Source organism: Emydura macquarii, unplaced genomic scaffold (assembly GCF_026122565.2).
Source record: "Emydura macquarii macquarii isolate MOO-44397 ecotype Brisbane River unplaced genomic scaffold, CSIRO-AGI_Emac_v2 contig_1390, whole genome shotgun sequence".
Classification (NCBI taxonomy): domain Eukaryota; kingdom Metazoa; phylum Chordata; order Testudines; family Chelidae; genus Emydura; species Emydura macquarii.
In genome coordinates, this window is record NW_027131527.1 from 11,124,852 (window position 1) to 11,146,222 (window position 21,371).

Genomic DNA, 21,371 nt, shown 5'->3' on the forward strand with positions numbered 1-21,371 from the left:
AATCCCTGAGAGAGACAAAGAGTGGATACAAAATATACTGGAAGACCCATAGGCTGGTGTCATCTTAGAGAGCCATGTATTATTTTATTAATTTTAGAAATGGATAGATGATAAAAAAGAGTGTCCTGGGTTAGTGTTTGTGGGGATTGCAGAAGAAATGAATTTTGTTGCAGCTTTTAGACAGCTTGGATTTGTATAATGGTAGTTTCTGAGATTTCTATTACCTTTTGCTCAAAAAAAAAAGTGCTTTGAAATCCTCAATAGTTAGGGGTATATTCTTGCCTCTTGGAGATAACATAACTCCAATTTTCACTAATGTAAAAAGTGAAATGAAAAAGTACTACAATCAGGAATGAGAGACTAAAAAAGAACAGTGGTAGAAACCCCTATTTCTAATGACACAGTTAATTATCTTGGAATGCGGTAATACATGATCAAAGAACATAGGCCATAGATTGATAGATATGTAATGTAGCTGTTCTTTCACTCACGCATTAGATGTTTCTTTTGTAGGACACAATTTCTGCGCTTTAAAAATATAATATCAGTTTTTAATCAGTATTTTCCTGTATTATGTTCAGTTCAAACTATTTTTAACAAAAGGATTAAGGAGAAAACAAAAATGCATGAATCTGAACTTTTTACTCTGGCAAAATTCCCTTTGCAGCAGAGACCATGGTACCATACCAAAGACTTTAATGTTTAACTGTTTGACAGGAGTCCCAATTAAATACATTCAGGTGCCTTAATAGGGTCTCTTGCCCGCCAGCAAGTGGATGTTTGAGCCTCTTAATCTTTTTGTATTTTCTATGCTTATTTTGCTGTTTGGAAGGAAAATTAGTTTTCTTTGAGTCCTACAATACTTGTTAATCAGAGATTCCATTTTAGGTCCAAATCTGCAAGAAGTCCCATGTAGGCAGACCTCTGCATCCAGGAGGGAGGTTCTGCGCAGGCACAGAAATCCATCTACATGTAGCTACTTTCAGGATTGGGGCCTTAGATAACATTGTGTATTGGAATGTCAAAGAGAAAATATCCACCTGAATTTTTTGATATTAACCAGTTTAGGAATGCAATTTTATTTATTTTAAAAGATTCATTTAAAAAAATGTATAAGGGAGAACTAGCTAAATACCAACTATACAGAAGAAGCAATGAAATAGTTACAACAAATGCTGTGAAATGCACAAAGTAAACAAATAATAGAGAAAAATAATTTTGCTGTCTTTTTTTCAGTCATCTTTTCAAGCTGACCATTCCCTTTAAATGAACCGAATAATCCTATACAAAGGGAAAACACCCTAATTTAAAATAAAAACCTAATGTTCTTTAGTTCTTAACCAGAGGATCCACTTTAAAAAAATCTGAAAGAAAAAAATTAAACAGAGACTGATGCTGCTCATGCAATTAAAAAAAATCTTCATTGAGAATTAAAAATAGGTAATTACTAAATCTTGTTTAATAAACTGCCGAAGGTCTGTTCAATTTCTCATCCAATTGGTAATAATCCAATAAAACGCAAAGTAGAGAAACTATAATTATACACTATAGTCTCAAAATATATGCACCAAAAAAGATTACCTATTCTTTATAAAATTGCCATCTAACAAACCCCTTCTTTCCCCCACATTTTATTGGTATTCTCTCTATGTTTTTGAGCGGAAGTCAACAAGATTTTCCATCTTCAGACTCACTGATACAGGCAAGCATAATATTGATATATTTTTAGTTTACAATTTCATATTGAAAAGCACATGGAATAGGGGATTAAACTGTGAACACAGTAGATGAAGAGAACAGAAGTGATTACAGCTAAATTGATCACTCAGTGACCTTTACTACTTTATTAGTTATGACTCCTTAGAAAGGGTCAGATCCTGCTCTCACTGTAATCAATAACAGAACTTTCATTGATGTAAATGGAAATAGGATCAGACCTGTCAATTAACGCTACCTCTGACCTTCTTAATCCTGTTTCATATACCTAATGATAGTGGGACAAATGCTGCAGTCCTTACTCAGATAATACTTCTATTAAAATACTAAAATAGCCTTGTCCTTGTTAAATGGTGAAGTAAATGGGATTTTATCTCAGTGAGAAAAGAGTAAGGACTTCAGGATCGTTCCAGTATGATTATTTGTGTCATATTAATAAAACAGTAACCTGGTTTTTTCAACCCTTCTGATATGTCTACACTTTCTAAAAATAATATCTGAGTGCAATCACTCAATGCCTTGCATGCTGATGTTAAGAGCAGCACTGCATAATGTTATGAAAAGTAAATATCCAAACTGATATCTCACACGTGGTTTGAAAATTACTATGGACCTATCTTTAGTGGCAACATCCAGGAAACTAACATTAACATTTTTATTTACAAAAGAACAAAAGCTTTGTGTTACATCATTACAAATCCAGGATTAAAAGGAGACATAGGACTTGCCAAAGCAGTTCAGACTTCTGAACTATGAAATCCAGTATCCTACCTTGAATAACAGCTAGTAATTGATGAATCAGGGAAAAATGACCCAGCTAGGGTGAAATGACAGCTACGGTGAAATTCACAACTCCTGCACCAACTCTTTGTAAATAACTGGGCTTTGCATGAGGCACTAAATGGAGATTTCAGGGGATGGAATCCACCTCCAATCTGCAGGCAGGTTACAGGACTACTATACATCTCCTTTGAAGCTGGTTTTCCAACCCATAACAGCAAACATTACTAATTCACTGTTTACTTTCTTCTCCAAATCATAAATAAACATATTCATCAGGAGGATGAACTAGATTAGCAAGTCCCAGATGGTGGAGCACAACCAAAAGTGGGTATGTGACGGTATTCCTAGTTGGTTATACCAGAGAGCTAAAAAAATCCCTGAATCATTAGGCCTCAGTAGGATATATAATTAGGCTATGAAGGATTTAACGAGGGACTCAAAGCCTTGACAAAAAAAAAAATAAAATAAAATAAGAATGAAATAATCGTTTCCAACACTATTGGATGTGAATGTTAAAAATTAACACATTGAAATTGAATGGGCAATCAAAACTCTGGCACCAACTACAATGGTAGTGCTAGTAATTCTGACGTCTTTTTATTTGGAACTAGATTGGAATCACAGACAAAAATCTGTTCTTACATAAAATAACAGCAGAAATACAGCCATCTTTTAAAAATGACTTTTTAGAATTACTGAATGAGATATTTACCCCAACTCCATCCCCTTTCACCAGGCGGAAAGAACTGGAAGGGCATAAAGGGGACCTACATGTCCTGTAAATGGCCAGGGAAGAATTCCTTCAACATAGGCATAGAAAAAGACAGCCCTAAACTTAATGCCATTTTCTTCTCATATCCCACAGGATGAGTTCTGTGCTGAGCTTCTTTATTCTTCCCAATAAAAAAGCAAATATTGCAAAAGAATGTAACAAAACACTGGAGGGGACGGGATCATTGGTTGTCTGTATTACATCTTTGTGTCACTTTCTAGTCCGTTAAACTCTTTATCTTGATGTCATCTCTCAAGGAAATAAAATAATTTGTTGGTTGGCTTGTACATTTTAGAATGTATTCCTTAGGGCTCAGTTCAAGAAGGCATCCTGCTGGGAACATGACCATATTTGGATTTAGGCCTAAATAAATCTGATTGGCCAAATGTTTAATGAAATTTAGTATTACTAGGAGATGTCTGAAGCAGCTTTCTGGCTTGTGAGCAAAAGATTATCAGGGTAAGGTCATCCACTTGCCCTAGATTCTGTCCCCCCCCCCCCCCCGAGTTATTTTCAGTGTCATAATTAACTCACTGTCATGAGGATGTGTGGGAATGGGTGAATATGTATCAATGCTGATGAATTGTTAATTGTGTTTAAACAATTGAGACATTTATGTTTAGGGCCTAAGTGGAAATTTGCCTACCAACTCCTTATCACATGACACCTTCTTGTGTCCTATTTTCAAGAGACGTCTGTTCATGGTGTGGCGAGGTGGGCCTGTTTGGCCCCGTGGGTCTGCGCTCCCTTCGGCTATGTCGGTGGTGTGGCTGGGTGGGAGCAGGGGGGAGGCCTGGTCCCGCCCTCTACCCCGGGCCCCGACCCAGTGACCCTGTGAGGAGTAGCCTCAAACAGCTTAGTCCAGGGGCTACTACCTTCCCTGGGTCACTTGTCTGCAGCCCCCCCTGCTTGTGGTCCTCCTTCAGGCTCTTTGGGTCGGTGTCCCCTGGTCTTGCCTGGACGGGCTCCTTCTTAACTCTCGTGGCTGGGTGCTCTCGCAACACCCCCACTAGCTCCAAGCCGTGTAGCAGCTCTGCTCCACTGGCTCCACACCTTGTAGCAGCTCTGCTCTGCTCCACTCTTCCACTCAACACCCTCTTAGCTGCCCCTGCCTGCCTGAAACAGAGGCTTTTACCTGCTGTGGCCAACTCCCTAATTGGCTTCAGGTGCCCCAATTAACCTGGAGTAACCCTGGCTGTATTACCCAGGGAACAGGGATTTGCTAAGCCTTGGGCTGATATATAAGCCTTCCAGCACTCTTCTACAGCGCACGCCTTCTTCCGCCGCCTCCGAGGGCTTCAATACGACCGGCAGCTCTTTTATCTCCATCTGAGGGGTCTTCCGCGAGACCTCTCCGAGCTGCCGGTCTTCTACCAGGACCTCCTCCGGACCTGGAGGCTGGTCTCGGCCTCCAGGTCCCCTTTGGTCCCCGAGGGGGAGGATCTCCTCACGGAGCCCCTGCTACACAACCCCCAACTCAGTGTGCAGGTGGCGGAGGCCTCCTCGGTGCGACAGAGGCTGGTCCTGGCAGGAGTCACCAAGATCGGAGACCTCCTGGACTACGACCAGGAGGACTGGGTGGACCCCCCGGCGCGTACTCCAGGAGATGAGGGCAGCCTTGCCCCCCGCTGCTCAGGCTTACCTCGAGCGGGTTCTGCAGGAGGGTGCTCCCCGCCCACCCCTCAGCCCCTGCCTTCTGGCACTTTTCATCAGACCCCGGCCCCGTGAGCCCACCTGGCCACCCCCTCCCCATGCACTGAGCCGGCTGCACGACATGCAGCCGGTCCCCTTTCGAACCGCGCTAAGGGCCCATCTTTACACACTCATGCTCCATACCCTTCATTTCCTCGCCCTCACATCCTGCCCTGATACCAAGTGGCAGGACCTGATGCCACCTGTGGAGGGTGAGGACCCCCGGTGGGCCAGTCTGTATTCCACCATGACCCTGCGGCCCGCCGGGGACATCAGTTGGAGGCTCCTTCATGGAGCCGTGAGCACGGGCTTGTACCTGGAGCAGTTCACCCCCCGCCCCGACACCTGCCCCTTTTGCGGCGTGAGGAAGACCCTGACGCACGCTTACCTAGAGTGTGCCAGGCTGCAGCCCCTCTTCCAGCTCCTCCAGAACCTCCTGCTGAGGTTCTGGCTGCACTTTTCCCCACACCTGTTTATTTACGTGCACCCCATCCGTGGCCCCACAAAGTCGCGGGACCTCCTCGTCAACCTCCTCCTGGCCTTGGCGAAAATGGCCATCTATAACACCAGGGAGAGGAGGTTGGCAGGGGGGGCGCTCTGCGACTGTGGGGCCTACTTCCGTTCCCTTGTGCACTCCCGCATCCGGGCAGAGTTCCTCTGGGCGATGTCTGCTGGCTCCCTTGACACCTTCCGGGAGCAGTGGGCGCTGTCCGGGGCTCTCTGCTCAGTGTCCCCTTCTGGTTCCCTTCGTTTGACCCTTTGACCATCACACCCCTTCCTGTTTTCTCATTTGTTGTCCCCCGTATTAAGTTGCGTTCTGGGTCTGGTGGCTCCTCTCCTTAGGCTGGGGGAGGGGCCTTTAGTGGTGGGCGGGCACAAGCTGGCCCCATCACAATGGTTATTAATGAATTATTGCAAGACACATACACTCTACCTTGGAATCATCTATGTGACTTCAAGACAAAGATGCCAGGTCACTGGTCCATGTCAAATTACAGGTAACAGGCCTTTGAAGATATTGTGATGTCCCTGATGCTACGTGAGGAGAGACTGACCCCTACAAAAGACCAGAAATCAGGGAAGGCACTTGTCTTGCATCAGCACCGCAACCCAATGTTGTATCTTGCTCTCTTCCCTGAATCAGCCATCCATAGAAGGAAAGGTGAAAAATACTGAACATTGACTAAGACAATCCTGAAGCATAGAGTTGAGAGAGAAAAGACCAAACATTCCCCCTGCATGAGAAAAAGCTTCAAGTTTCATTCTATTGTCGGTAAAGATAATGGTAAATATCAACTTAATTCCAAAACTAAGACCAATCACATGAGTTAAGAACTTTAAGAAGATGACTTGAAAATCCTTCTGTAGAGCAATTTGAGGATGTTCAAATCACTTCAACACCCATTGATATGAGTGTGTGTGTGTGACTAACTGTTCCTCTGGATATAAACTACAGCCCTAGGTCTGTAATCTAAATAGTATCTCAGGGTTGAGCAAGTGTCATCCTAAATCTGTTAGAAGGGGGATTGCAGAAATCATTTTGTATCTATGCAAGATTGCCAGAAAGATGCAGGCATTGTGTTAAAGTGCTGAGAAGAAATAGATAAACAAAAGTCTGATGTGATTTGTGTGAACAGTGAAGCTTCATAGGAGAGAGAGAGTCAAAGTAGGAAGTTATTAGGAAAGCATTCTAAGAGCTATACTACCTTAAACCTACCTAGGAATACCCTCTGTTTTTAACAGACTCATAGTTAAATTGCTTAAAGGGAACAGCTTCTTTTCATAATCTTCCTGTGAAATATTAAAATAATTTTTTCCTTAGCTTGTAAATTATAATTGGATTTAATGACATTGTAGTAATTGGTGAACCAGATAAACTGAACCACTGATTTATTGATTATACTTTAATTACATCCTTGATTTGACTGTTGCATTGTTTTAATGTAAATTAGGTTAGGAAGACTATAAGTTGAATTACCTACAGACATATTTCACATAAGCTCCTATTTATTTTATAACTGCATGCTTAATATTTTAATTAATTTATAAATGATATACTAGACAGGTTTATATCTCAAAATTTCAGTGCAGACAAAGCAACCTACATAGAAGTAAAAGATGAAACCATTAAAATCATTTTTGAGCCCAACCTATATTTTAATTACTTAATACTAATAACCCAATTATCCATACAAACCCTATTTAGAAAAGTACTTGCACACATCTAGACAAGTGATGGAATTTATATTTTTGCAATGGAATACAGCTGCACTCAGTACATATCTGCAATTTTGTTGCTGGATACTTTTTATAAAATATAACAGATGAGAGTTGCTGACCACAGCAGGTAGTTGTTAATCTATTTAAATGTATAAGATTGCCTTTAAATAGAAAAAAAAAAGGACAGGACAATCCATTGATGTAAAAAATCTGGGATTACTATTCTAGTAAAATAGTGCACTTACCTCCACTAATGAATTTCAGTATAACTGAGATAATATATTTCATTGTCTATAAATGAGAAAACCTAGCAGTTAATGTTGTGTATTCAGATTCCACTGGCAGACTGGGGCAGCCTTGGTGCTTGTGTATTTGTTTTCCTCTTTTCTGTTGTCCACTTTTCATTTCTTACGGTACTATACATTAAGATTGAAGTTAGCCTCGTGCACTTTAACAAATTAGGGGTTTTTTTGTACACTGTAGTGAACATAAATTCCTTGAATATCCTATTCCTAGATTTCCTTTTACTTTCTTCAGTTGAGTAGTCCTTTGATTTGGACTATGTATTGTGGTTACTTTTGTATGCTTTGGTGGATTATATTAACTCTTGAAATATGTTATGATGTACTTATGTGGGTTAAACAGCTGGAATACGTTAAGATGTACTCATGTGGGTTAAACAGCTGGGAATGTATTATATCTTTGATGTAAGATTCCTTATTGTGTCACAGTTATATTAGTTAGGTTGGTTCAAAAGGGACAGTATGTCTTCTGTTGAATGGATATTCTTTCTTGTTTTGCAATCTGATTACAAATATTAAGGTCTTGTTTGGCATGTAGAGGCTTATAGACTCCAATAAAGAGGAAGTATCAATGATCATAACTAAGGATTTTGGGTGCTCAGGTAATATTCCTCCATGAAATTCACCTATACCCCTGTTCACAGCAAAGCACTTAAGCACATGCTTACCTTCAAGCATGCCAATAGTGCCACTGAAATCAATGGAATGACTGATGATACTCTTGAAGATAAGTACACGTTTAAGTGTTTTGCTGAGTCAGGATCTTAATCAATAGAGAACAAACTGTACTAAGCCTAAGAAAAAGTAAGTGGATAACGCTTTGTTTTCTTCCTTTAATTCTCACAATTGTGTGACAACTTTAGTACATAAATTGTTTACATTTGTAGTGATGGATATTGGATGTGAAATCCTGGCCCACTAAAATCAATGGCTTCAATACAGGCAGGCTTTCACTCATAATTTCATACTGAATTAGTTTCTGTTTCATAATGATGAGGATGCTCTGTGTTGGAAAATACATATCTTATAGTACATTTGTATCCAATAGTTCTGACTTGAATTTCTTTAAAAATATCCTGGCATTAGTCACAAAGAATTTTGCATGCTCACTTGATAGCTTTGGGTGATTATTTTGTTATGTTTATAACCACTCACAGTACCAGAAAGGTACACTTTACTGGGGGAACAGTGATAAAAAAAAGAACTAAATCCAACAAAAAAAAAAATCAATGGTTATTTGAAGGATATTACACCCTTATACTTGAGTTTACTCAGAATTTTTCCTCTTGTGTGCCCTGTCATATTTTTCACACCATTATGCACTGTCTGGAGTTGCTTGCACTGACTTATCTATTTAATATCAGATGCTGTGCACATTGGTTTCTCTCTTTTTTCACACACAAAACTTTTTTGCTCATTCTGTAACCAGTAGATAGTGCTTTAACACCTTTGTTGGATGGAGGATTCTTAACATTAATTTGAAATGGCAATCCTTTTTTTATAAATGACTGATTATAAAAAGTAGTCAGATAAATAGTATGGAGTAGTTTCACATGGACAAAATAGATTACTGGATCCATTTACATTGCTTTTGTATAATTACAGTAAGGTTGTGAGAGCACTGGGCTCCATCATCACTAATACCCAGGACAGGAGTGTCAGGACTGACAAGAAAGTAACTGAAAGAAGAACATATTAATTTTCAAGATTATATTTTAAAGATGTAATCCATTATTAATATCACTTACTTAAAATTTGATTATATATGGATGTTTCCTGTAAACAATTACATAAACATCCCTGGTTACAGGGCAAGCATTTTAAACACTATTTGTTTTCTGTATTCCTTCAAAAGACATATTATTATTTCACATGAAACAGATAAACAAAAAAGTCTGAGCAAATCTAGATTACAGAATTCTAAATGCCATCTGTGATTATGAGAGAATTCCCAAAAGAAGTATTTCAATACAAAATTTCTTAGAATTAGAAGCCAGAAATACAGTTTTGAGTAATTATGTTCACTAAAATAATATGTCCAAATTATGGTTCAAAACAAAGTTTTTCACATATGGAAGTAAATCCATTAAATTACTTTTACAGACTGTCAGTGTTGTGGGGACTGCTAACATGATATCAGCTGTGAGGACTGAGGAGGGGCAGAATAATTTGTATTTAGGTTATCAATATGGCATTAGAAAGGAAGAGTGTCTTGTAAGGCAAAAGGCTGGCTTTTTACCTATAGTATTATTTAAAGGTTTTTACATTACATTATTGATATATATTAACAACTATAACTCCATCTTCACTGGGTTTTTTGGAAGTTTTTAACTGTTTTGATGTCCATTATGGTTTCAAAAATTGGAATGTATTTTTATCTACGTTGACTTGATACAGGTATCACTTGATTAAATTCTATGCCTTGTGTTCAGGAGGTCAGACTAAATCAAAATGGACCTTTTTACAGGATGAAAAGCTCTACAATATCCAGCCAGAAGTTCAAAGTTCTGCAAGAGCCCATGCAAATTTTATAATAATTATAATCTCAGACAAACTCCATGTAGGTTTTATAGGCATGTTAACAGGCACAACAGATAACACAGAGATTGCAGTACTAGTAGGCTGCACCTGTAGATATTGTAATGCCCATGTCAGCTCATAGAGTGATTACAATATCAGTTGGCTGCTGTTGCCAGTACTGTAAGGTTCACATCAGATATCACAGATAATAAAGTGAGCATTTGACCTCATGGAACTCTCAAAGTTCTCCCAAAATGGACAAATTCATTACTCAACTTTTCTGTATCATTGAAAGCAACAAAATAAACTGAAATTGGAGTATATAGGCTAAGCAGTTCTTGTAATGATGTCCCAAGAAACACCCCAAATGTTTAGGAGACTTTTCAAAAATGAAATACTTCTGACGTTTCACATTCTCATGCCTTACAAATGCCTAGTCTCATAACTCCATCTCAAAAGTACATCCGCTCAAAATTCTCCTCTGGCAGAGGAGCACACTTGATGAATTTCAGGCAGATTACTACTGTTTTGGTGAAACTGGAGGGAGGTCAAAATCTAGTTTATGACAGAAAGCTAAATCAGCTGCTATAGAGAGGCTATCTGCCTACTGTCCAGAATTATATATATATTATATATATAAAGATGGATTTATGGCTCAGGACTTTTTGTAAACTAATATGCTAGAAATCCACTAGCACTTCGATGAGGTAGATATTTTAATGGATGACAGAACCAAAGATCTCTTTCCTGCCAGTATCTGGAATGAGTGTGAAGAAAAATCTATCCTTTACATTTTCAAAGTGATGTGCTGGGGTTTAGTCACATGAATTTAATCAATAATTAGTTCTTATATACTATATTGTATATAATAAGGGCTAAGTCTCTGTGAATTGCTTTGAATATTTTGAAGTTATTCTGCATTGATTTTGACATTTCAGTTTTATTTGCAGCTGAAGCTGGTTTGCCCCTTTTAGGCATTTTGTTTGTTTTTGTTTTCCAAAGTTTATTTTCTATATATTTCAGAAGTTCTAAGTGTTCAGAAGTGTTGTGTTTTTTCTTTTGGAGGATTTATAATTACTGGCTACTGTTCGGGGATTTTGCAAGATTGTGCCACATGTGTAAAACTGACCATCCAGAAAAATTCAGGAGCACCTTATTTTTTAATAATGTCTATATTACAGGTTGTTATTGAGGCTGTAGGATTATGTCTATATACTTGCAAAACATTTAAATTGTTACATGTTGATGGATTTCCCTAAGACTCTAATCTTACACTTCTGATAAATTCTGAACGTAACAAACACAGTAAATGAAAAGGCTAAATATTGACATTTCTATTTTCAAATATAAACTTCTCTGGCAAGAGGAAATTATTATAATGCAAATATATTTGGGATTGTCCAATGGATGAATCAGCAAAAGACTGCATAAGCATCTGTACGAGCAGTTTTGTGGGTAGAAAAATAGAGTAGCTGTCCATAGGTGCTGTTATAGCAATGGAATCCCTTTGCTCAATATTCTCCTGTCCAATGAGGTGGAATGTTTCAAAGGCACATGGTTTATGCTGCTCAAAATAACTTGGGACCTGCAAACTGACAAATGCTATTGCTCCGGTACTGACAGGTTGTTCGGCTTCTTACAGCCATCCTCACTATAACTAAAGTTAACTCCTTTCACCAATGGACTCCTAGTTGTTTCTGTTCCGAAGGACCTGAAGAATTCCTGTGCTTCTATAACTTTAATATTATACTTCTGGATAATTGCATCGCTACTGAGTGCCAGAGTTGGACATCAACATCTGGAGGAATTACAAAAGGTAATGTCTTTACTTTAGATCGTTACTGTGTTTTGATAACACCGCACAGGTGCACAGAGGGTTGATATCTGAATGCTACTTATTGCTGATCAGAAATATGCAGGGAGCAGATCATTTTTAAACCATCTGATTTAAATTACACTGAGGTGTGTGAGTTAGAGTGAAAGAGAAACAATGTGCTGCAGAATCACAAAGAAATTGAATAGGATTGGTGGGGTTCCTAAATTCCCTCAGCCTGTTTGTCTCCGATGGAAGAATCAACGGAAGGCAGCATTGCTGGGATTTTACTTTTATTTTTCCCTCTTCTACCATACAGTGAAATGATTACTTTATAATCTCTAGCATTACACCAATATACAGTAATTTGTGTTTCCTTCTTAAAGAAAATTGAGCCTAATTTAATATGGATCCCCTGGTTAAATACTTTCTTTAAAAAAATTTTTTTTGACAAGTAAGATGACACTACGGGCTATATTTAGTGTTGGGAGATCTGCTCTCTGGATTAATGTACACAACAGCTGCAGAAACACTCCTAATAGACGGGCATTGCTCTCCCTTGCTAGCTCGCTTCTCCCCCCACCCCGCCCTCCAAAAGACATTTGACTGTCAGTGGCAAGTGTTTGGCCCAATATATTGCAACATTAAGCAGTAATCAGAAGCACATCTTCAATTATATTAAATAAAACATAATTTAAAAGAGAATAGAGTAGCTCTTGAGATCATCTGCTTAGTCAGGAGAGTATTATGCAAATCTAGTTAAGGGAACTGATAATTTTATCAGCAAATTTTTGTTAACATCATTAGGTTTAAATTTACTTAGAAGCTCTTAGGTTCATAAACTAAATCAAAATCAGCAAATGTTAAAGGATCCAATTTCATAAACTTCAACTCTATTCTTTTCCCTTGCCTTCCTAAAGGTTCACAAAGACAGGATATATTTTCTTTCCTCTTTTTTCCCCAGAGAGTGCTATCAAAATTAAATACATTTTATTTTATTTGTATTGATAGCCTAAATAAGTAATTACTTTTAGTTATTAAAAACTCCTTCTACAATAAGTTCAGGGCAAGCTTTTATAGACAACAGTCTATCGCAGTTAAAGACCATGACACAACATCAGACTTTTTAGGTACTATTCCTGTGCATTCTTTTTAAGTTTTACAATAGTTTTATTATGGGACTGAAGGAATTATACAGACCTTCAGTGTTTTCCGCCAACAGCTAGCATTAGCAGGGTAAATACATTTTTATAAGTAATACTATAGAAAGATTTTGGAATTTAAAAATTACATAGAACAATGAAGAACAATTGAATAATGCAGTCAGAGATCACAAACCAGTTTGAGTGATTATAAAATCAGTATCTTGCCTGTACAAATCAGTTAATTATATTAATTAATATTTCACTTGTTTTAATCAGAAATATACCACAGGGATGGGCAAACTGATTTTGCCTAATTTCAAACCTACTAAAATTTCATGGTTTGAAAATTTGACAACTTCAGTGTTATTAATTTGCTTAGGAAAGACTGCCAAAAAAAAAAAAAAAAGGGGGGGGGGGGAATTCAGTGAAAAAATTGTAGTGATAAATGGAGCATACAACATACAGAGAGAAAAGCAAATATATTAGGACCGTGGGAAAAAAGTGAAGACAAGTAATCAGGAAATAAAATCTAATGAGAAAAATACAGGCTATCTATTGTAAATAAGACATCCACCTGTGACAGCCCAGTACTGGGCATGAGGAGAGGCTTCCTTTTCACTAGAAAACATTGTTTTTATTTAAACTGAATTTCACTTGAGAAATCATAGGTTTAAATTACAAAAGGAAAAGATTTGTGATATCAAACAAATCTGTACACCTAAAAAACAGGACAACAAAATGAATTTTTGGGTTGAACAAAAACTACTTGCAAATTTACGTTGAATTCAGTGAATAGTTTCATCTAAAAAATTGTTTTAATTTAGAAGAATTCAAACCACTTTACACAAGTTTCTAAACAAAACATTTTGATTTTTTTAATGATGTTTTGTTTTGAAACTTGCCTAAATTTAATTTTTTTAAAGGGTTAAAAAAAAACAAAAATTGAAATTAAACATTTTGTTTCAGGTTGAACAAAATGTTTTAGTCAACCAAAAATTAATTGTATTTGTTTTTCATTTCACTGAGAAAACTGAAATGTTTTTGTTTTAGATAGACCTGAAATGAATTTTTTTCTGGTATTTTGAATTGAGGGGTGAACAGAAAAATCAATTATTCACACAGCTATAATGCTAATTCTCTGGAAGTTACAAACAATGTGCTCAGTTATACAAACTCTTTTTATGGGGGTAATCCTTGAAGTAAATGGGACCGTCCATGTGAGTAAGGACTATTTGAGTCAATAAAGGCCAACAGTATCAGGGCATACAATACTGTATTTAGGGCATGTTCCAAAGACCTTTGAAGTCAATGGAAAATCCATTGACACTAATTCAGGCCTCACATCCCAGTAGGGGAAGAAGACATTTGCCTGTGGAAAAGCAACTACACCAGCCCTCAAAGACTGCAGCACTAATGTTGACTTCTGATAAGTAGTAGATAATTTAGAAAACAGTCTTGTATTTTAAAATTAATCCCAAATTTGTTTAAATGCAATCTGACGTCAGCTAGTATTGCTCAAAAATATTGTTTGCTTTGCAGTCAAAAGAGAGTTGGTGGGAAAGCAAAAACAACTCAAAATCAGGATTACAGAGGGTCTTAAGTATTCTCATTTTATAAGAGCACCCACCCATCTAATCTTTGAACTAAGGGATAATATTAATTGTGCAGGATAATCACAAAAGTAGTTTATGTAACCATACTCCAATATCACAAATATTGTTCCTATTACATGGCAAGATGAAATAAACTTTAAAAAAAGAACAACATAAAGGAAAAGGGAAATTGTATATATTTTTTTATTTCATGAAGATTTGAAAGTTCTACATTGCTTCTTCCTTAGACATCCCACTGATGTAACTTTGAGATCGAGGGTCAGATGAATAAATATTCAAGGGCGGGGTTTAAAAGTGAATATATATTCATAGGAGTGGCCTCTATAGATATGTGTCAATGAGGATTTCAGTGTCAGGTGTGAGAGGATGAAGTCTAATTATTTTTCCCTCTGGGCTGAGCTTGGCTGAAAATTTGTCTCTTCTTATGTAAAGAATTGTACAGATTAAGATTAATATGTACAGATTAAGGTTCAGTCCCAATATTGCCAATCCCAAACACTGCTGCTGCTTGCTCACTGGGGGCCCTAAAAAGAAATATTTTTGGGCCTTCCCCACCCTCCAAAATACTAATAATTAATACGGGAGTCTCTTGAGCTGCTTAGGGCCCTAAGCAATTGCTTAATCTGTTTATGCTTAGGGCTGGCTCTGACCCCAAGAATTCAAAAATCGTGAGTCAGCCCTCCCAAAAAACCATGGGCTTGGCTTAAAAATTAGATTTTACAAAATAATAAATGTTGAGTTCTTTATATTTGCTTTCTGGTTTTGAAGCATTTAGGGGTCATATTTTCAAGTTTTTTCTAGAACCATGAGGGCTAGAAACGTACCTCACCCCTCCCCATATGAAAGCTGAGATTCTTATGTAATAAAATGACTGCAAGAGATGGGACTTTAAAAACAAAAAAACCCAAAATATCACAAGACTCATAATAAAACCATGAGAACTGACAACTCTGTGCCCTTGCAATTCTCTGCACATGGACACATGAGTCTTTGGTCTCATTCCTTCAGTCGGATCTGCTAATGTTGTCCCCTGCATCTGTGTGAAGCCCTGGCTCTCCACATGGGTCCAGTCTTCTGAATTAGTAATCCAATTACAGGATGGAGCCTCAGATTTCCATTTACAAAATTTAACTTTTCAACATATAAAAATGCATCCATCTAATTCTGTTCTCAGTTACTCTTGTGTAAATCCAAAGTAGTTCCATTGATGTCAGTGGCGTTATTTCAGATGCACACTGCTATGTAACTGACAGCAGAATTTGGTCTATAGTATTTATTTTCAAACATTTATATTCAGTCTCTCCATGTCTCCATTTCCAGACAAGTATGTAAATAAACACATACATGAAATGAGAAGAAAAAATAAAATGTGTTCTGTACAGTAGTTAAAAAAAGGCTTTGCATCTGTACATCAGTTATTCATGAAAGTGCCTTAGCGCCTGCTCCTTCTTGCATTGAATTAAATTGAACATTTTAATTAATTTAACTTGGAGCAGGATTTGGCCTTAAACAAATCATTTGACATATTAAACCAAGTATATAATTCAGAAAATATTCTTCAGTGGTTATGTGTTAGAAGTTACACACACTAATAAAAATGTAACAGGATTCCACAATTCAGCAATGACACTCTACCTTTATTATTAGATTTTGTCTACACAAGAGGCCTGATTCTGATCCCAAGTTAAGTAAATGACAAAATTCCCATTGACTTCAGTAGAAGCAGTAGCTGTTTCTCCATAGATCCTCAGTTTACATCAGTTATAACTGCAATTTAAAAAAAATCCATGAGAAACTAGATATTTACATGCAACCCACAGGCTGAAATAATAATATGTGAAGATATTTAAATGATTTTTACTTATTTACAAAATTATGTAACACTGAGCAAACATTTGTAAGCATTTCTTAGACTCCCAGTCAAATGAGATTAAAACTACTATGGATTCTAAAATGTGTTATAGATTAAACAAAGCAGGAAGCATATTAAAATATGTGAATGTTGAAAAATAAATTCTCTAGAAAAATATATCTGAATCAATAGACTGACTTGCCTTTTAAACCATTTATTATTATAGGTATTTTTTTCAATTAGAAGCTGTTCCGTTCTCTGAGAACTCCCTTAATTTTTCTTTGTTTTAATGCCAGCATTTTGAAATGGGATTTCTGTTACTTGGTTACCTGCAATTGGTGTAGGAAGCAAGATTCAAACCTACTACTTGTATCTAAAACTGAGTGATATACCATTTTCTTTTAAGTAATTTTCCATAATAGATTTTTTTAAAAAGTTTTATGAACACAGAACACAGCTAACTTGGCTCCCGAGCTCCTGCCTAACCTTCCATGAGTCTTGCGTCTTAAGTCTGTCTAATATATCAACAAGCAGTAACTGGAAACAGAAACAAAGGGAACTATGATGTGACAATTCCTACAAGCAAGTGGGAATGTGACTGTGATCTTTAGATATCAAGATTACACGTGACATCTCTGTGCTTGTTTTTCAGTTGCCTATGTATCAATTTAATCATTAAAAACTAATGTGTTTAGTGTTGATGTTTTTGTGTTTGGTTAATGTTACATTTTATAAATTGGGCAGGGATGATTTATTTTCAATTAAATAAATTGGAAATGGATATAGTCTAATATCATTCATGATTTAAACTTTTAATTTTTAACCAGAAGAAGTAGATATACAAGAAGAGGTTCTCAGCTGGTGTGAATCATTGACATGTATGGAGCAACACCAATTCTCAACATCTAAGCAACTGACTAACAAATTTTAATATGCAAGAAAAAAGGTTAAACTAGCAATTTGCTAGTTATTCTACAGCTAGAAATTTAAACTTCAATTTCTTTCATATTATATTAATGAGAGCTAAAAGCAGCAGGCAGGAATGATAGGTGTTGACTAAATCTACTCATTTTAAAATCAGACTGACTGCCAAAGAAGGTGTTTGAATGCTTCACTTCCAGATGACCACTTTACTATTAGATAAGTGGAGGAATGAATGTCTGACAAAGCTGCTTGTAACATCAGGCGTTCAACTTGTCCCTAGCCAAAAACAAAAACTGACTTGTGTCCAAAAATTCTTCCTATTTGCTGAGATTTCACTATCATTTATCTCAACAAGGCTCAAGATTCTTTCAGTGACAACAAGGCAATGAATTCAAGTAGCTTCATACTATATAAAATGAGTTAGCACACAACAATCTCATGGGACAAGCTCCCATCATTTAGGAATCCCCTTGCCTTCAACATACTGACATTTAGGTCAAGCCATTGCCAAAATTGCATTGTAGAAGCCAATTCAATCATTGTGGTATATCTTATCCTAAAGGACACTTGGCTAACAACAGAACATTGGCAGAAATATAGACTTTTTGGAACTCAGTTTTTATCCAGTTAATTGAACCAAATTAGCACAGTGGACAGAAAAACCATGTATAGTCAAAGTTGCTGGACTCTGTCCTTGTATCAGTGGAGACAATCAGGTTTGATCTCCCCATTTTTCATCCTAAATAACACTAACCAGCTATTTAGGAGTAGCTTCACAATTTCTCTTCTTAATTTTGATTTATTAAAAGAGATCCTCTTTTTTCCAATCTCAACTATAAAATTTGGCTAAGGTATTAGTGCTCTGATTTACCTCAGAAAACCTAGTCTACTGTGCCCTTGGTAGAGACAGTCTGGTGAGTTGTCCATTACTGGGGAGTCAGAGAGCTTAAATAGAGAAATGCATAACTACCGTATATTATTGATCACATTAGCACTGTGTGGGTATCTCACACATCACTGACTAAAATCCCAGACTTCTATCCCCCTATGCACTGGCTTATCATGAAACGTGGAACAGATTATGTTGGGCAAGATCTTTTTTGGCTGTTCCAAAGCCCTGATGAGAAAAATGGAGGGAAAATCCCTCGGACATAACTGGACTAAACCAAAATCCTGAAATTTGAGCCAGAAGGGAGGTGTTAAAGACTGGATCCAAATCTGGATCTATACTTTGCAGCTCAGATTACTCTGTAGTCCCTCCTCTTGCAATATCAGAGCCCAGACTTATTATTAATCAAGCCTTTAAAATTGTAGTAATTGTTCTGTTAATATGTTTTAAATTTCTGGAAAGAAACTCTGTATGAGATGTATAGGCATTTTAGTAAATAAATTAAATTCCATTCTATCATTAGCCAACCCAGGACCTTGATAGACTATGTGTTTGACCTCATTAAACATCGGGTTGTTCTCTTCTAGTTGTGAAATCTGGACAGCTTTAGCTTACCCAGATGTACTTCTTTATCACTTTGCTCTGTGAGTACATGAAGAGTACAACTTTTTTTAATAAAAGAAAATAAAATGCACCTCTCTCAAGACTTATTTGTAATTTGGATGTTCCATTTTCTCAAAGCAAGTCTTTGGTGAAACTCAGCATTTTTAATTTTACTCTAGCTATCATATTGTTCACAATATTTCTGATTTTAGATAACCAAGTGCTGTCTCAAAGTGTTATGTTTGACTAGCAGCCAACTTCTACCTTACTAAAAATAGAACAAAAGAATTATCTTCTAGGCAAGATGAAAATAGAAAATAGAGTTAGATACAACAATCTGACCCTGAGTCATCTCTAGAGAAAAATGTAAGCATAGCTAGGATTAGATTAAGCTTTTATGTTCAGCCTATAGTATGAAGATATGCCTAGCAGTATCATCCTAGGAAGAACTCTGAGCTCCCCTCCAGCTCTGATGGGTAGGTGGAAGAAAGTTAATTCACCTCTTTTCAGGGATACTGTTTGTTTTCCCTTCTCGCACCTAACCAGATTTGCTGCCTGACACATAGCCGGGTGGAGCTTTAGTTCTGCTTATTTCCTGCTCCGTGCTTGCAGGGGACAGTGTTAGGCACAGAGCCTCAGCTCTTCCCCACTTACCTGAGCCATCAGGCAAGCAGCCCTAGTCTGGCCACATGAGAGGAGAGACAAGTTGCACTCCCATATGTGACTGTTATGACTAGTCAAAATCTAGCCCTTGGTATTCTAATGTTTTGGTTTTTATTATTTTTATTACAGATCTTTCCTGAAGAAAGCTGTATGACCACAATATTGTATCTGCTATTTTGTCTTTTCACTGTCTATCAAATATAATTTTCTTCTTTTTGTAGTCCATCCACTAATGTAATGCTCCTTTTTTTGTTATTGAAAGATGCCTCATTTATTGTACTCTTTTGCTAGTGTACATTCTCCAAATACTTTTGATAAGCCAAATGTTTCTCCTTATGACTGGTTTCAGTGTCCCATCACACATCAGAATTGTACTTCTTCAGGGAATCAGAGATCACTTTATTTGTGTTTCAATATTTTGTATGAAGGATGAAGGGAAAAAAACACAAGACCCAGCACAAAGATTTAGAAGAAACACTAAGAAACACATTAATTTGTTTTGGCTAGGTGCAGAAAAACTGCATGGTGATTAATGAGGACCATGGGAATAGAAATCGTAGTGAAATGAGGAATGTGTAATCCTAATAAAAGATCTATATGAATGAAATCTTGACTAGCCATAGTTAAATGACTCCATACATCTTCTCCATCCAATCAGTTTATGAAGCAGTTACCTTCATTTGCTGCAGGAGATGACAGGCTTTGGTCTCATGGAGTCATTTTTCAATTTATATGTCCTCCTGTCACCATCCATTGTCCTCATATTCTGTACAGGAATGCATCCTTCCTCTCCAGGTTTTTATGGATAATACATTTAGTTTTACAGAAAGCACAGAAATGGAATGACATTGTGGTTAAATATAATTAACTTTTCAGGATAACAAACTTGACCAGGCAAGCCAGTGGGCCAAATACTCCTGTACACTTGTATAACCTATGTAAAATATCACACCATTTCTTTTTATAAAACCACACAAGTATACAAAGGGATAGATTGTAATAATTAGCCACAGCCATAAATGGAGTGATATGAGGCTGACACTCTGGAAGGGACTGTGCCTCCTACAACCTCAATTAGAAAAATGCAATATGCTTTCCTCCTTATGCCCAGTCAGCTCCATGGTGTGGAGTAGGGACTAGGCTATGGCTCTGCCTCTTCTTCTTCCTCACCTGCTCTGGAGTGATTTATGCCCCTAGTGAGCCTAAAAAAAAGGGTCTGAAATTGTTTGTGGTCTCAGTGTAATATAGGTAAATAAGAGAAGAAGTCTCCCTGTGCCTTCCCCATCACATATACACATTAGGGCCAAGAAAAACTTGGCCCTAGGTTATTGCAATCTTCTGGATCTACCAGCACATTCTTGTCTGATGTTTGTCTGCCGTTCAGATAGTAACCGCCTTAGGACAGGGGTTGTGTCTTATTTGTGGCTTGTAAGTATCTTGCACTTATCAGCATATAAATAAATAAATATTCTATTTTAGCTCCATTGTATTTCACTAAGATTTCATAGTTGTAAATGAGAGCAGAAGCTAGCCAAGCAATTGTTGTAGCATCTTTACTGGCAATGACCTATGCATTAGAAAGACATGGTCTGTGCTCTTAAAAGGTAGTATTACCTTCTCTGTCCAGTGATTTACAAAGCTGTGAGCATCCTAAATCACTGTTCTTTTATGTGCCAAAATTGCATTGGAATGTTGCGTTAACCAAGTTCAGTGCTAATGTTCCATTGGTATTAACATGTCTGGCCCAACATAGGAAGAGTGGAAATGCATTAATGCTGGAATCTGTTGTGGGGACTGATAAGGGTGGTTAGGAGGTTATAATTTGTAAGTTACTCTATTTGTCAAGGTGATGGGGTTTATCAGG

General features: G+C 37.2%; 1 protein-coding gene across 2 annotated transcripts in view; it reads left to right on the forward strand.

The window, feature by feature from the left end:
- The window catches only part of MYPN (myopalladin), a 118,394-nt gene that overhangs the window by 15,327 nt on the left and 81,696 nt on the right, over positions 1–21,371 (forward strand). The window contains exon 2 of one of the 2 annotated variants that reach the window (XM_067552615.1): positions 11,714–11,821. The exons of the other annotated variant lie outside the window; for it this stretch is intronic. The gene's annotated coding sequence lies outside the window, so the exon portion shown is untranslated. The remainder of the gene's footprint in view (positions 1–11,713; positions 11,822–21,371) is intronic. 2 annotated transcript variants of the gene reach the window in all.